The sequence below is a fragment of the Tursiops truncatus genome, chromosome Y (genome assembly GCF_011762595.2).
Source record: "Tursiops truncatus isolate mTurTru1 chromosome Y, mTurTru1.mat.Y, whole genome shotgun sequence".
Taxonomy (NCBI): Eukaryota; Metazoa; Chordata; class Mammalia; order Artiodactyla; family Delphinidae; genus Tursiops; species Tursiops truncatus.
The window spans coordinates 4,659,105-4,676,831 of record NC_133428.1 but is presented as its reverse complement, the minus strand read 5'-3'; positions in this window follow the sequence as shown (position 1 = coordinate 4,676,831).

Below are 17,727 nucleotides of genomic sequence, written 5' to 3'. Positions count from 1 at the left end.
TGGTAAATGAAATCTGCTAGCCTGGGAATGTAAGGAGACTGAAGTGATGTACCAGCTGGGGAGCTGAACACACATGTATTCAGTGAGAAATAGGATCTTTATACACTTTTATGAATTCAGGTTTTGAGAGTACAGAGTTCGCAGGTAGATAAAAACATCGAGATTGAATGTGTCATGCTGCATTCATTTGGATGACGACCCAACAGAAACCAACAAAACTTAATAGAGTGAAATACTTTCAGTATTAGTAGCTGTGATTAGTACATCCCTAAAATGTACTGAGGTGTTACATGTGCATTTTTAATAGTGGGTAACAAACAGCTCCTGGGTTTGGAAGTCATAGGTGCCCAACAGATCCAAACATCAAACATAGTTCAAAGAAATATCACAAGTCATACTTGTTATATGATGAAAATGCCACTTATTTATACTTCCCAGCTCTTTTCCTTTCTATACCAGTTATGTCTTAAACATCTTACACATTTTCCCACTTTTAATGTTTAAAAAGGGGATTTATTTGATCAAAATCACTAAAGCACACACCTTTCAAGTGTGTTTATTTAATGGCAACTCCTTAGGATCTTTCATATCCCCTTTACACATTTGTCTTTTACATGAGGTTAAATACATCCTATCAGGCGATATTAATCAAGCCTTCAAAGGAGCCCATTGGTAATAATGGAAGATAAAACTTCAGATTGGGAAAAAAAAAGAAGAACAAGAACAAGTAACATATTTTTTTAAACTTCAGATTGGGATGTCTCTAAAACGTATGAATTTTGAGATGATGCTTTTTACATGAGGTCATATTTGTACATCTTCTGTGTCTTTACCACCCAGTACCAGGTTTACCACTGACCCACTAATACAATCTGATGGCTTATTATCCATTCTGTTCTAGTTTTGAACCATGCATCGTGTCTGTTTATATAGACTAGGAATTACACACTTCCCCACACTTCTTAATTTACTTGGTCTCATTATCCCTGTAATATATAAATTAAAAATGACAAGATCGACGAACGAGAAGATTCCCATATAGAATGCAAATTATAACTAATTGTTCACCGTGCCTCTCCTTTATCTTCAATGGCGTGGAGCTTAATTTTTGAAAATCAACATATAAACGTTTCAGAGTCAGGAGCATTCTTTCCCTGGAGAAAGGATGAAAATAGCCCTAGATCATTGGTGACCGTTATACTGATTATGGTAAAGAGCATGGGGCTCAAAGTCAAGGACATCCAGTGTCTAGGGTGTTCTGTATATGAAAGAGTCATTCATTGAGCATCTATTATGTTCAGTGCCCTGTGCAGGGAGACAGGATCCCTCCATCCAATTTTGGGTCTGTGCCCAGAGATTCTGCAAAGGTCTTTACCCGCCCTTTTGGGTTGCTGGCTTCTGGAAAATAATTCCACAAGTAGGAATTTTAAAATAGTGTTTGTTCTTAGCAGGTCCATCTGTTAGATCACGCTCAAGTGTTTAAATTTCAGTTTCCGTGTTCAAATTTCAAACAGTTGGAATATCCAAATCTAAAACACTGTTTCAATAATCCATCACTTTTGAAAATAAGGGTTGGTGCACCTCAGCTCCGTGCTTCTAGGGGGGCCTCGACTGTCTTTTTGGGTTATCAAACGGAAGCCTCCCTGGCTCCAGGATCAGACAAAGCAGGGGGATGTTTTGATCTCCACGTTCCCACAATTACTGTGTCCTACTTTTAAAAGCAGCTGCTTCCTTTGTGAGATGCCTTATAAAACTATATTGGAACTAAATATGCATTTGACACGACAAAAGAAAGTTTGATACGGCTTCCCTGGCTCTACTGAGCAGTAACACCAGGAACAGGTAACCAGGAAAATAACAATAATAGTAATAATAATAATGACTGTGTCTCCTCAGTATTGGGGATCTCCTTTGTCATAGAGGAGCTGTGTCATCTTCATTTTATAGCCTCCAAATTTAGCACGATGCCTGGTAATTCATGCATTTTTAAAACAAGGTTTTACTGGTGTGTAGTTGATTTACAATGTTGTATTACTTTGCGGTGTACAGCAAAGTGATTCAGTTGTGTATTATACATGTATCCACTCTTTTTTAGATTCTTTTTTTTTTTTTAACTTTAAAATTTTAGTATGCAGTGATGTGGAGGAAACAGCAAAATGGGCGTATTCATACTATACTGTGGTGGGAATATAAACTGACAGAATAATTCTTGAAGGAAAGAGCATTTTGCAACAAAAACATTTGGAAAATGTACCGGTAAATTACAAACACATCTTCTATCCAGTGGTATCAGTAGCTAATGTTTCTATTGTACTTTACTACTCCTGGGGACGGGAGAATAAAGAGTTTAGTTTTTAGTAGATTCCCGTCTATTCCGTCTTCATCAAAACCAGCCAGGTTGTCAGGCAAGGCAGGGGATTAAAATGGACGCAAAATAGCGTGTTCCCTCTCCAATGTCCAAATGTACAAACTTTTAAGTAATACTTTTTCCATTGTATATCTAATGCGTTTTCATTTCAGACAAAGTAGAAATATAGAACAGCATAACTGTGAAAGTTGCTTGCATTTTCTGGTAGGAGAGCAATCCTGAAATCTGTCACATATCAAATTCCTACTTACATTTGTCATGCTGACTCATACTTACGAATGGAAATGACCTCATTTATTTGCAAAAAAAAATAAAAACAATTCTGCAATAAACATATCAGTATATATATTTCTACACACTTGCATGAGAACCTCTGTTAGATAAAATCAAAAAAGTGGAATAGCTGGGTCAAAGGATATTCACACATTAAAGTTTGATTTCTCTGATTATATTAACATTCGAATATAGAAGAATTATCTGTTTCCCAACCCTCATCAACACTGGGTGTTAACACAAGAACTTCAGTATTCCATCCCCCAAATACCTCTTATTGGCTGGAAACGTTTCGACTTCTCCCTTTCTCATGGTTGCTGTACATGGCTTATAAATTCCTTTTGTTTGGTGACAGATAATATGTATACAGAACAGATTTCCTGTCCTCTGCTTAGCCCTCCATGCAAAAGCTTGATGTTGACTCTAAGTCACTCTCCCTCAGCGTCCTAAGCAACCTGTGATGTCATATATCAATCTTTAATTTTCACGAAAAGAGAAAAGGCACACAATCTAAAACTTCATTTAAGGTCAGGAGTAATTGAGAGGAGATTATTCTACTATCTGTTGATCCCTTTTATCTCCTTAACAAACAAAACTAAAATTACGTGGAAACTTTGCAAGCTTCAAAGTCTAACGGGCTATTGAGTCCTGTGTCCCGCAGCAGTCAGGACGAAGGAAAAAAAGGACCTTCTAAGGAGCTTCTAGACTTGAAGAACCTAACAGTTATACTTATGAAGAACCTATGAAATTATACATAAAACCCAAGATTTTTAACAGCTGCTATAGCTACTTTTTCAACTAAGAAAGCTCCTCATTTTGGAGGGCAGGGGACAGTGTAGAAGCAACTTGGCATCACTGAAAGCAAGAAACGTTCAGGACAAACTCTGGTTGCAGCCCGTCTTCTACGGAGCAGTAATGGTGATGATGGTGGTGATGATGATGCTGTTCTGGAATCCTAACTTGATATGTGTTGCAGGCAGAGATTCGTGTTGGCGTGACAAAAGGAGCGCCCTATGTTTCAACTGATGTTTCTGCTTGTATCGGTCAAGTCAGCCTCAGTTGTTGTTTCAGATTCTTCCTCAGTTTGTTTAGCGTGCTTGTCTGTAAGCATTATAAGCGTGTTGGAAATATCTCGTCGTCTGTAAAAACACACTACTTTTGCGTCCCCGTTGCCAGTTGCAGTCTCGTTGAGTTCTTCTGTCCTTCTGATGAGGTACCGATTGCTAGAGGAATTCTCATAGTAGAGGTAATCTCCCACCCGCTCGCCACCTTGTCCACCCGCGTGCCCGCAGAGCCCAAGCCGAGCCCCGGCTGCCGCCGCCTAGATTCTTTTAATTCGTGCATTTTTTTTAAAAAAGAGAAAGGGATGATTGCATTCTGAAGCATAGAATAATAGGTCAACATCGTTGGTGGATCAAAAATTTGAAACAAAAATGAACGCCTGGATTTTTACCCCATTGTATCAGGTATTATAAAAACCTTATCAAAATATGAAATGCTTTTAATTACAGATAAACCTCTCTGCTCTCCAAAGATTTCTGGTTCTACATTACTTTGTCTTTTTTTGTTGTTTTTTTGTGTAGATTCCTTTTTGTAAAACTATTATTTATTTGGTTGCGCTGGGTCTTAGTCGTGGCAGTTTGGCTCCTTAGTGGCGGCTCGAGGGCTCCTTAGTTGTGGCATGCGAACTCTTAGTTGCGGCATGCATGGGGGGTCTAGTTCCCTGGCCAGGGATCGAACCCTGGGGCCCCCTGCATTGGGAGCGCAGAATCTTAACCACTGTGCCACCAGGGAAGTCCCGCATTACTTTGAATGTAGGTATAGTTGTAGGAACTTCTTTGCAATCATCTTTTCAGATGAGAAGGTGTATTGATGTCTCCACGTAATTACAAGCATTTGATTACATTGTTCTGCAATTTAATGAGAATTAAATTGAGGCAGCTTGGACTAAACATTCTTTATTTGGGCTAAGGAATATTTTCAGCACCCAACTTTTCACTTTATGTGTATCTTCTAGTTCTTGCATTAAAGAAATAAATACGGGCTTCCCTGGTGGCGCAGTGGTTGAGAGTCCGCCTGCCGATGCAGGGGACACGGGTTCGTGCCCCGGTCCGGGAGGATCCCACATGCCGCGGAGCGGCTGGGCCCGTGAGCCATGGCCACTGAGCCTGCGCGTCCAGAGCCCGTGCTCCGGAACGGGAGAGGCCACAACAGTGAGAGGCCCGCGTACCGCAAAAAAAAAGAAGAAAGAAATACTGGTGCATCCAGGACTCACACTCTGTTCATTGGCCTGTGTAGCTGCTGACGGGTATTTTTTCCATTTTATCCAACCTTCATAACTGCTACTGACATCCTAATTTTTCATTGTTCCTTCACTGATTGGGGAATAAAGGCTTGTGTGACTTGGAAGGGTTCGAAAGTTGACATTTGCATGAGGCTAAACATATGTTGCCATGCCGTTTGTTAGATGAGCTGGAGAATTCTTTGGGAGACAGCTGCAGCGCGCAGTCAAAGAATTCAAGATCTGACATTGATAATGATGCCCTGCTCCCAGCCTTAAATAAATCCAGCTCCATCTTGAGACATCACTGGGTATATACTAAGCTGGCCTGCTGAGTAAATACCATATATACTTGGTCCAGACACCGTTCCCACTTATTTCCATGTCATGGAAGCCTATTAGCCATGTGCGTCCGTTGCTCCATGAATATATCACATTTTTTTGGTTAAAAGATGGACGACCACCATCTTCCATGTCCAAGGTGAGTCCTTCGTGACCCAGCCGGCCAATGGGCAGCCGTGGTCTTCTACACCCAGGAAAAGCAGTGGGACACAGAGATGTTGGGTTGAGATCCCATCAGTCCAGGGGAACAAGTGACAAATGACAGTGACAAATGACAGAGATGGCCAGTGGGGGGCTGTGATCTCAGGTAAGGACTGAGGCAGCTGATGGGAGCCGGGATTTTTCAGTTCAGGGAAACCAGTCGGTGACCGAGATTGTCTTCCATGATGGCTCTAGTACAGGGAAAACAGTTGACCGAGATGGGGTCTGGAGTGATCACCTTAAGCTAGGAAAACTAGCTGATGACGGAGGTGGGTGACCATGATCCCATAAATCCAGGGAAAGCAATCCATGCCCGAGATGGAGGGTCCTGATTGCCTCAGTCCAAGGAAAAGAGTGGATGAGGGACCTATAATGTTTGTTACGCAAAGAAAGTTCATTCCTCGTTAAGAGAAGGGCACAGAGCCATTTTAGTTATTAGTATGCAGATGGGTTTATGCCTGCCTGCAAATTAATTCCACCTTTAAGAAAACATGTAGCACATGTTGTATGTAAATGTGCTCACTGTTAGTTCTCCATCATTCGCAGTTTCTGCATTTGTTCACTGATAATTACTTCAGGACAAATCTCACACCTGAAGGTTGATTTTGTCATGGTTCTGACTCTGGCCCTATTTCCCTTGGTATTTGGGAGAATCTGCGTTCTGGGGTTCATTGAGGGCCCTGGCACAAGATGTTCCACCCCCAGGGGATCTTCCTGTCTAGAAAACTGCTGAATGACCATAGACACTTGCTGTGTCTTAAGTCAGTGACTTTGTGTTTAGCCGGAGGCAGGTCAAACATTTGCATTTGTAAGGGAGGGTCATTAAAACTCTGTTTTGCAAATTCTGCAGTTCACTTTAAATTGACTAGAAATATAGGTGGGATATTGAAGGAATTCTCTCCTTGCTTCTCTGGACACATCACCCGAACCCTACATGTCTTCTGATAACTGCAGTGTCCTAGGATCAGTGCTGGGAACATTCACACAGATCTGCCTCTGGCTCACACCCAGAGGGACATTTTTTTTTCATGGAAGATCTAATTTAGAAACGCTAGGCTTTGAGCAGTAATGGAAAAATGTCTGGGCGTCGGGAAAGGCAACAGTAGGTCAGCTTGCCATTGGAATACATACTTCACACTGGGGGAGTCAAAGCGAAGAGAAAAGAGGGGGAGGAGAAAACAGAAAAAGTATGGATTCTGGAAAACATGTTGAACAAATTTGAAGCATTTCTTGAAGAGGAGTGGTAGAAATGAAACTCCAAGATGTCTAATTATTATTCAGCTTAGATACGAATCATGAGCTAAGGACAGCCCCAAATGAAAATAACCAAAAAGCAATGGCAACTATACCGATAATAACCTCCACTGGGCTGTGGGCAATCCCTGGAGCGGGTCTCTTGCATAAATAGAAAGAGATGATGCATGTTGCTCCCCTCGTTTAAACATGACATTTCTTGGATGTTTTCAAAAGGAAGAGAATTTGGGTAACGTAATCTGGGCTGTGATTAGAAATTCCCAGATGGTCCATGAAAATGTCTTTGGGGATTATGTGTGATCGTGGCTTTACCTGCAGAAACAGTTTCGCTTGCGTGTCAGAACATAACTTGTATCTCACTTTATATTGAGTTACAAACCTGTTTCTGCCCAGCAAACACATGTCATGGGATTTTCCTACAAACTAGAGCCACTTTGAGGAAAGAAGCCCCTTCTTTTTATCAGCAACCCCCAGTTTCCCTCAGGCATGTTGTTTCCCTGCTGAGTAACCCCAGAAGATGTGTCTCCAGCCCAAGTTCGCCAGTGACTACATAGTTTTTGGATAAATGAGATGCGTTCCTCAGTGAGACAACAGATCCAGAAGATAAAATATACTTTTTCTGTCTCGAAAAAATTCTTCTATTCCATCATCAGCAAAGTGCCCTGTTTCCTGTAGTAATTTTTGCAGTAGGATTTCAAGGCACGTTTTGTTCCTAAATAGGTTTTCCTGCAGAACAGTGGTCCTCACAGTGTCATCTGTATATAGAGCCCTGGGGGTCACTGAGACCCATTTGGGGGGAATGCGAGGTCAGAGTTATTTCATAACATTATTCAGAAGTTGTTGTTATTTTTTACTGGGTTGACATTTACAGAGATGCTGCAAAAGATAGTGACTTAGCACAGATCAAGGTGATGTCAGTGGATGGGAGGTGATGGTGGTTGGACGTGTTGATTCACTTGATGGTGGTCGTCGCACAGTGTATACATGTATCAAATAATGTTGTACACCTTAAATATATACAATTGTATTTGTCAGTTATACCTCAGTGAGGCTCAGAGGGAAAGGTAGTGTCACTGCATCGTATGATTTTAATTTTTTGAGGAATATCCATCCTGTTCTCCATAGTAGTTGCACCATTTTACGTTCCCACTAAGAGTGCACACAGGTTCCAGTTTCTCTACATCCTCACAAACAAGTTTCCTTCCTTCCTTCCTTCCTTCCTTCCTTCCTTCCTTCCTTCCTTCCTTCCTTCCTTCCTTCCCTCCTTCCTTCCTTTTTTCCTTCCTTCTTCCCTCCCTTCCTCCCCCCTCTCTTTTTTCCTCCTCCCCTCCCTCCCTCTCTTGCACAAAAGCCATTCTAACATGCATGAGGTGACATTTTATGCATTTAAAAATTTGTTGAGGGTAGATCTCATATTAAATGTTCTCACGATAATTAAAAAAAAAGGAAAGGAAAAATGTAGCGACTAAGTCATCATTATATTATGTGCTGTCATACAATAGCAAGTTTAGGTAACCTGCCCACTGCCACTTAGCTAAGAAGAGATTTATCTCCTCCGCTCAGCATTCTTAGATGCTGTACTAGTATCCATTCCCAGCAGGAGACACTCTGTTTTCCAATTAATTACAGGTGTTTTTAGGTTATGAGGATTACCCACGTGAATGCATATTTCATTTATACCCCATGCTGTTTCCAATCGGAATATGAATATTATTCCAGCCTCCATGGAAATTCATTAAAATTCTCTTATTAAAAACAAAAATCAAAAAATACCCCATTCTCCAATGGCAAACTTAATTAAACAGTTCGAATTTTTGTTTAGTAATTAACATTTCACCCTCCACAAATAAACTTAAGTAGTGTACATGCATCAGAATCTTGATTCTGATGATGTTTTGCCCTAAGATGTGAGGAAATTAGTACACCTCTTCATCTTCCTTCCAATTTTTGTTTTTCTAAGGACACTGTTACATTTTCAAGTTTCCATAATGTAATTAAGTCTTTGGGCTTCATGGTTGGTTGAATTCCAAAAAAGTTCTAACTCAATAAAAATGTATTTGGAGAGTATGTAAATATTATTCATTTAAACATTTTAATTGGATTTATGGAGATGGAAATGTACTCCTACCTCACTGAAACTTTGTTGCTAAAGAAACACATTTCCAAGTGTCAAAGTCTGTTGGATTCTCTGTAAAAATGATTTTTTAGGTCTTAACTCTTCTGATTTGGTGCCTTTTTTTTTTTTTTTTTTTTACTTTTTTTAAATACGGCAGGTTCTTATTAGTTATCTATTTTATACATATTAGTGTATATATGTCAATCCCAATCTCCCAGTTCATCACACCACCACCACCCCACCCCTGCTTTCCCCCCCTCCGGTGTCCATTTGTCCTCTACATCTGTGTCTCTATTTCGGCCTTGCAAACTGGTTCATCTGTACCATTTTTCTAGATTCCACATACATTAATGCATTAATGCATTAATATAGATATTTGTTTTTCTCTTTCTGACTTACTTCACTCTGTATGACAGTCTCTAGGTCCATCCATGTCTCTACAAATGACCCAGTTTTGTTCCTTTTTATGGCTGAGTAATATTCCATTGTATATATGTACCACATCTTCTTTATCCATTCGTCTGTCGATGAACACTTAGGTTGCTTCCATAACCTGGCCATTGTAAATAGTGCTGCAGTGAACATTGGGGTGCATGTGTCTTTTTGAATTATGATTTTCTCAGGGTATATGCCCAGTAGTGGGATTGCTGGATCATATGGTAATTCTATTTTTAGCTTGTTAAGGAATCTCCATACTGTTCTCCATACTGATTGTATAAGTTTACATTCTCACCAACAGTGTAAGAGGGTTCCCTTTTCTCCACACCCTCTCCAGCATTTGTTGTTTGTAGATTTTCTGATGATGCCCATTCTAACTGGTGTGAGGTGACACCTCATTGCAGTTTTGATTTGCATTTCTCTAATAATTAGTGATGTTGAGCAGCTTTTCATGTGCCTCTTGGCCATCTGTGTGTCTTCTTTGGTGAAATGTCTATTTAGGTCTTCTGCCCATATTTCGATTGGGTTGTTTGTTTTTTTAATATTGAGCTGCATGAGCTGTTTATATATTTTGGCGATTAATCCTTTCTCCCTTGACTTGTTCGCAAATATTTTCTCCCATTCTGAGGGTTGTCTTTTCGTCCTATTTACAGTTTCCTTCGCTGTGCAAAAGCTTTTAAGTTTCATTAGGTCCCATTTGTTTATTTTTGTTTTTATTTCCATTTCTCTAGGAGGCGGATCAAAAAAGAACTTGCTGTGATTTATGTCAGAGTTTTCTGCCTATGTTTTCCTCTAAGAGTTTTATAGTGTCTGGCCTTACATTTAGGTCTTTAATCCATTTTGAGTTTATTTTGTGTATGGTGTTAGGGGGCGTTCTAATTTTATTCTTTTACATGTAGCTGGCCAGTTTTCCCAGCACCACTTATTGAAGAGACTGTCTTTTCTCTATTGTATGTTCTTGCCTTCTTTATCAAAGATAAGGTGACCATATGTGCATGGGATTATCTCTGGGCTTTCTATCCTGTTCCATTGATCTATATTTCTGTTTCTGTGCCAGTACCATACTGTCTTGATTACTGTAGCTTTGTAGTATAGTCTGAAGTCTGGGAGCCATTTCTTTCCCTCAAGTTTGCTTTGGCTATTCGGGGTCTTTTATGTCTCCATAGGAATTTTAAGACTTTTTGTTCTAGTTCTGTAAAAAATGCCATTGGTAATTTGATAGGGATTGCATTGAATCTGTAGATTGCATAGGGTATTATACTCATTTTCACAATGTTGATTCTTCCAATCCAAGAACATGGTATATCTCTCCATCTGTTTGTATCATCGTTAATTTCTTTCATCAGTCTCTTATAGTTTTCTGCATACAGGTCTTTTGTCTCCTTAGATAGGTTTATTCCTAGGTATTTTATTCTTTTTGTTGCAGTGGTGAATGGAATTGTCTCATTAATTTCTCCTTCTGATCTTTCGTTGTTAGTGTATAGGAATGCAAGAGATTTCTGTGCATTAATTTTGCATCCTACAACTTTACCAAATTAATTGATTAGCTCTAGCAGTTTTCTGGTGGCATCTTTAGGATTCTCTATATATAGTATCACGTCATCTGCAAACACTGACAGTTTTACTTCTTCTTTTTAATTTCTATTCCTTTTTCTTCTCTGATTGCTGTGGCTAGGACTTCCAAAACTATGTTGAATAATAGTGGCAAGAGTGGACATCTTGTTTCAGATTTTAGAGGAAATGCTTTCAGTTTTTCACCATTGAGAATGATGTTTGCTGTGGGTTTGTCGTATATGGCCTTTATTATGTTGAGGTAGGTTCCCCCTGTGCCCACTTTCTGGAGAGTTTTTATCATAAATGGGTGTTGAATTTTGTCAAAAGCTTTTCCTGCACCTATTGACGTGATCATATGGGTTTTATTCTTCAATTTGTTAATATGGGGTATCACACTGATTGATTTGCATGTATTGAAGAATCCTTGCATCCCTGGGATAAATCCCACTTGATCATGGTATATGATCCTTTTAATGTGTTGTTGGATTCTGTTTGCTAGTATTTTGTTGAGGATTTTTGCATCTATATTCTTTAGTGATATTGGTCTGCAATTTTCTTTTTTTGTAGTATCTTTGTCTGGTTTTGGTATCAGGGTAATGGTGGCCTTGTAGAATGACTTTGGGAGTGTTCCTCCCTCTGGTATATTTTGGAAGAGTTTGAGAAGGGTGGGTGTTAGCTCTTCTCTAAATGCTTGATAGAATTCACCTGTGAAGCCATCTGGTCCTGGGCGTTTGTTTGTTGGAAGATTTTTAATCACAGTTTCAATTTCATTACTTGTGATTGGTCTGCTCATATTTTCTGTTTCTTCCTCGTTCAGTGTTGGAAATAGCTTTCTAAAAATTTGTCCATTTCTTGCAGGTTGTCCACTTTATTGGCATAGAGTTGCTTGTAGTGGTGTCTTATGATGCTTCGTATTTCTGCAGTGTCTGTTGTAACTTCTCCTTTTTCATTTCTTATTTTATTGATTTGAGTCCTCTCCCTCTTTTTCTTGATGAGTCTGGCTAATGGTTTATCAATTTTGTTTATCTTCTCAAAGAACCAGCTTTTAGTTTTATTGATCTTTGCTATTGTTTTCTTTGTTTCTATTTAATTTATTTCTGCTCTGATCTTTATGATTTCTTTCCTTCTACTAACTTTGGGTTTTGGTTGTTTTTCTTTCTCTAGTTCCTTTAGGTGTGAGGTTAGATTCTTTATTTGAGATTTTTCTTGTTTCTTGACGTAGGATTGTATTGCTATAAACTTCCCTCTTAGAACTGCTTTTGCTACATCCCATAGGTTTTGGATCATCGTGTTTTTGTTGTCATTTGTCTGTAGGTATTTTTAAATTTCCTTTAATATTTCTTGAGTGATCTCTTGGTTATGTAGTAACGTATTGTTTAGCCTCCATGTGTTTCTGCTTTTTATGCTTTTTTCCCTATAAATTATTTCTAATCTCATAGTATTGTGGTCGGAAAAGATAGTTGATATGATTTCAATTTTAATTTACTGAGGCTTGATTTGTGACCCAAGATATGATTTATCCTGGAGAATGTTCCATGTGCACTTCAGAAGAAAGTGTAAAGTGCTGTTTTCGGATGGCATGTCCTATAAATAGCTATTAAATCTATCTGCTCTATTGTGTCATTTAAAGCTTGTGTTTCCTTATTAATTTTCTGTCTGGATGATCTGTCCATTGGTGTAAGCGAGGTGTTAAAGTCCCTGACTATTATTGTGTTACTGTCGATTTCCTCTTTTATAGCTGTTAGCATTTGCCTTATGTATTGAGGTGCTCCTATGTTGGGTACATAAATATTTACAATTGTTATATCTTCTTCATGGATTGACACCTTGATCATTATGTAGTGTCCTTCCTTGTCTCTTGTAATGTTCTTTATTTTAAGGTCTATTTTATCTGATATGAGTGTTGCTACTCCAGCTTTCTTTTGATTTCCATTTGCATGGAATATCTTTTTCCATCCCCTCACTTTCAGTGTGTATGTGTCCCTAGGTCTGAATTGGGTCTCTTGTAGACAGCATATATACGGGTCCTGTTTTTTTAGCCATTCAGCCAGTCTATGTCTTTTGGTTGGAGCATTTAATCCATTCACATTTAAGGTAATTATCTATATGTATGTTCCTGTTACCATTTTCTTAATTGTTTTGGATTTGTTTTTTTAGGTCTTTTTCTTCTCTTGTGTTTCCCACGTAGAGAAGTTCCATTAGCATTTGCTGTAGAACTGGTTTGGTGATGCTGAATTCTCTTAGCTTTTGCTTGTCTGTAAAGCTTCTGATTTCTCCTTTGAATCTGAATGAGATCCTTGCCGGATAGAGTAATCTTGGTTGTAGGTTTTTCCCTTTTATCACTTTAAATATATCACGCTACTCCCTTCTGGCTTGTAGAGTTTCTGCTGAAAAATCAGCTATTAACCTTATGGGAGTTCGCTTGTATGTTGTCGGTTTTCCCTTGTCGCTTTTAATAATTTTTCTTTGTCTTTAATTTTTGTCAGTTAGATTACTATGTGTCTCGGCATGTTTCTCCTTGGGTTTATCCTGCCTGGGACTCGCTGCACTTCCTGGACTTGGATGGCTATTTTCTTTCCCATGTTAGGGAAGTTTTTTACTATAATCTCTTCAAATATTTTCTTGGGTCCTTTCTCTCTCTCTTCTCCTTCTGGGACCCCTATAATGCGAATGTTGATGTGTTTAATGCTGTTCCAGAGGTCTCTTAGGCTGTCTTCATTTATTTTCTTCATTTTGTTCCGTGGCAGTGAATTCCACCCTTCTGTCTTCCAGATCACTTATCCGTTCTTCTGCCTCGGTTATTCTGCTATTGATTCCTTCTAGTGTAGTTTTCATTTCAGTTATTGTATTGTTCATCTCTGTTTCTTCTTTCATTTTTCTAGGCCTTTGTTAAACATTGCTTGCATCTTCTCAATCTTTGCCTCCATTCTTTTTCCGTGGTCCTGGATCATCTTCACTATCATTATTGTGAATTCTTTTTCTGGCAGGTTGCCTATCTCCACTTCATTTAGTTATTTTTCTGGGGTTTTATTTTGTTCCTTCATCTGGTACATGATCCTCTGCCTTTCATTTGGTCTGTGTTTCTGTGAATGTGGTTTTCGTTCCACAGGCTGCAGGACTGTAGTTCTTCTTGCTTCTGCTCTCTGCCCTCTGGTGGATGAGGCTATCTAAGAGGCTTGGGCAAGCTTCCTGATGGGAGACACTGGTGATGGTGGGTAGAGCTGGGTGTTGCTCTGGTGGGCAGAGCTCAGTAAAACTTTAATCTGCTTGTCTGCCGGTGGGTGGGGCTGCGTTCCCTCCCTGTTGGTTGTTTGGCCTGAGGCGACCCAACACTGGAGCCTACCTGGGCTGTTTGTTGGGCCTTGGACAGGCTCTGGGCGGGCTCACGCCAAGGAGCACTTCCCAGAACTTCTGCTGCCAGTGTCCTTGTCCCCATGGTGAGCCACAGCCTCCACCCCCGCCTCTGCAGGAGACCCTCCAACACTAGCAGGTAGGTCTGGTTCAGTCTCCTGTGGGGTCACTGCTCCTTCCCCTGGGTCCCGATGCGCACACTACCTTGTGTGTGCCCTCCAAGAGTGGAGTCTCTGTTTCCCCCAGTCCTGTCAAAGTCCTGCAGTCAATTCCCACTAGCCTTCAAAGTCTGATTCTCTAGGAATTCCTCCTCCCGTTGCTGGACCCCCAGGTTGGGAAGCCTGACGTGGGGCTCAGGACCTTCACGCCAGTGGGTGGACTTCTGTGGTGTAAGTTCTCCAGTGTGTGAGTCACCCACCCAGAAGTTATAGGATTTGACTTTATTGTGATTGCGCCCCTCCTACTGTCTCACTGTGGTTTCTCCTTTGTCCTTGGATGTGGGGTATCTTTTCTGGTGAGTTCCGGTGTCTTCCTGTCGACGATTGTTCAGCAGTTGGTTGTGATTCTGGTGTTCTCACAGGAGGGCGTGAGCGCACGTCCTTCTACTCGGCCATCTCGAACCAACCTCTCGAGCTTCACTGACTTCTAGCGCCCTGATTTTTCTGGAACAGGTCATGGATGTTCCTACTGAGACCCAGCTTTCCCACGGTTCTGCAAGCCGGAAGTCCTAGATCAAGATTTTGGCAGGGTTGGTTTCTTCTGAGGCATCTCTTTTGGTTTGCCTCGTGCCATTTCTTGATGACCTGTCCTAGTATTTCTCCTATTTGTTTTCATGCTAATGGAATCTTTCCTGAATAATCACTTTCACAATTCAGAAACCATGTATGGGAGGAGGTAAGGTAAAAATTCTGGATTCTTATATTTTAAAAAAAGTATTTATTTTGCCTTCATCCTTGAACGTTCGGCTCCTTACAAAATTTCTGGGTTAAAAATATTTTTTCCCCCTCTCCACCTGATTGAAGACTTTGATTCCTAGCTTCATAGCTTCTAGCTAGTCTTCTAGGTACCAGTGTTGCTGAGGAGAAGTATGATGTCAACCTGATTTTCATAAATTCTTAGATCTTTTCTTTCTAGAAGTTTTTACAACTTTTAATCCAGGGAAGTGGGACTTTTGTTTTCCTGTGACTGAACATTTCTTGGAACACTTATTTTTATATTTCAAACATTTCTATAATTCTGGGGGAAATTATTTTATCTCTATGTCCATAATAAATATGCTTTTATAGACATGTTTATATGTTTATATACATATATATTAGACTTATTGTATATGTCCTAGGCTACTAACACATACACACACACACACACACACCCCTCACCCTCCTACTGTTTATAAGAACATCTTCTTGTTTTCTATCTGGACAGTTCTCTCTCTCTCTGAGGAGGGGGAAAGGGAGTTATGTCTTCTTAATCTTATACCTTTTCCTATCAGTGCATGTGTGAGTCTAATTTTATTTTATAAGTGTCAGACAGCAAGTTGCAAACATAATCTTCATTTATTCCTAAATACTTCTGTATGTATTTTAAAAAATATGGACATTCTCTTATATATCATCAGTACAGTGATCAAAATCAGGACATTAACAGTGCTTCAAGAGTATTATGTAACCTACAGACCTTATACAAATTTTGCCACCTGCCCCACTAATGGTTCCCCTTTGGGAAGAACAAAAACAAAAGATCATATATTTTCTCCTGCAGGATTACAGTCCAGGGTCCCACTTCATTTTTAGTTGTCATGAGTCTTTTATCTCCTTTGGTCTGTCATGATTGCTGAGTTTTGTCTCTTGTGATGCTAGCTGATGTATTTATTTTGAGAATGCCCCTTGGTTTGGATTTGCTGGGTGGTTTTTAGTTTTTTCTTCTCAATGTAAAGAAACATCTTTAAGTATTGGCGTATTCAGTCCTGAATGTATGATGTGTGTTGTAAATATTTTCTCTATTTTTCTCAATTGCCTTTGACTTAAAGTGTTTTCCTGCCATTGAAAAAAATGTTTTTAATGTAGTCAGCCTTTTAAAAAATATGTGTAATGCATCTGGACTTTGAATCAGAATTGTGAAAAGGAATTCACGCAAGCTATTTTTTAGTACTAGTATTTTTATTTAACATGCAGTTTTCCCATTTGGAGTTTATTCTTCCCTTGGATGTGAAGTACATATCTGATGTGATTTTTTTTTTTTTTTTGCAAGTGTCTAGCAGTTACCCCGACACTATTTAGTAAGAAGTAAACCTGTATCCAGTAATTTGAGATGACATCTTTTTTTTTTTCACACACACACACACACTGTATTTTATTTTTACAAGAGATAAATAAACTGACACCAAGCATTGGAAACGGATGGCCACAACAAAAGCAACAATGACTGCAGTTACCAAACATGAAGCACACTCACACTACGTCATAATAGTGACATTCAGTCCAGGAATCCTCCACTGTAACAGCTCCTTTACTTTGCAGTGAGAATTGATTTGTATATTTTTTGCCTCTGAGTCCTTGTGGGATTTTTTTTTTATTCAAACAGAAAGTCACAAAAATTATAATCATCCTCATCAGTTCACTCAGTCCCATGTAATTAATTTCTTTTTTCATCTTGATCTTTTGTTAGCACTTTTATGAATTCATCAGTTTTCCATTAGAGTTCTGAAAATGCTTATTCATTCAGTTCAGCAGTATGGTCAGTTACCGGAAACCTGAACTTGTCACAGTCTTTTCCATGAATTCCTTGAAATGAAACCCTTTTATAGGAACACTTTTGCAAAAGCATCAGAGTACACCCAGAACTGTCTGTAAATGACAAAAGACTGAAAAATGACCACAGTTCAAGATTTGATGGAAGTTCATAATAATGCAATTGACAAGGAAATTTAGTTATTTCTGAGATATACATTTTAAAGTAATAACTAGAATTATGACTTATAACATTATACCAGAACACATAAGATTTTAAGAAATTTCATGTAATGTCTGAAACATTTATATTAACATATTTCCATACAAATAAGCCAAAGAAAGTTTAGTATTAGTTGATTTTGTTTGTTTGTTTGTTTCTTTTATACTGCAGGCTCTTATTAGTCATCAATTTTATACACATCAGTGTATACATGTCAATCCCAATCGCCCAATTCAGCACACCACCATCCCCACCCCACCGTGGTTTCCCCCCCTTGGTGTCCACACGTTTGTTCTCTACATCTGTGTCTCAACTTCTGCCCTGCAAACCGGTTCATCTGTACCATTTTTCTAGGTTCCACATACATGTGTTAATATACGATATTTGTTTTTCTCTTTCTGACTTACTTCACTCTGTATGACAGTCACTAGATCCATCCATGTCTCAACAAACGACTCAATTTCGTTCCTTTTTATGGCTGAGTAATATTCCATTCTATATATATACCACAACTTCTTTTTTTTTTTTTTTTAACATCTTTATTGGGGTATAATTGCTTTACAACAGTGTGTTAGTTTCTGCTTTTTAACAAAGTGA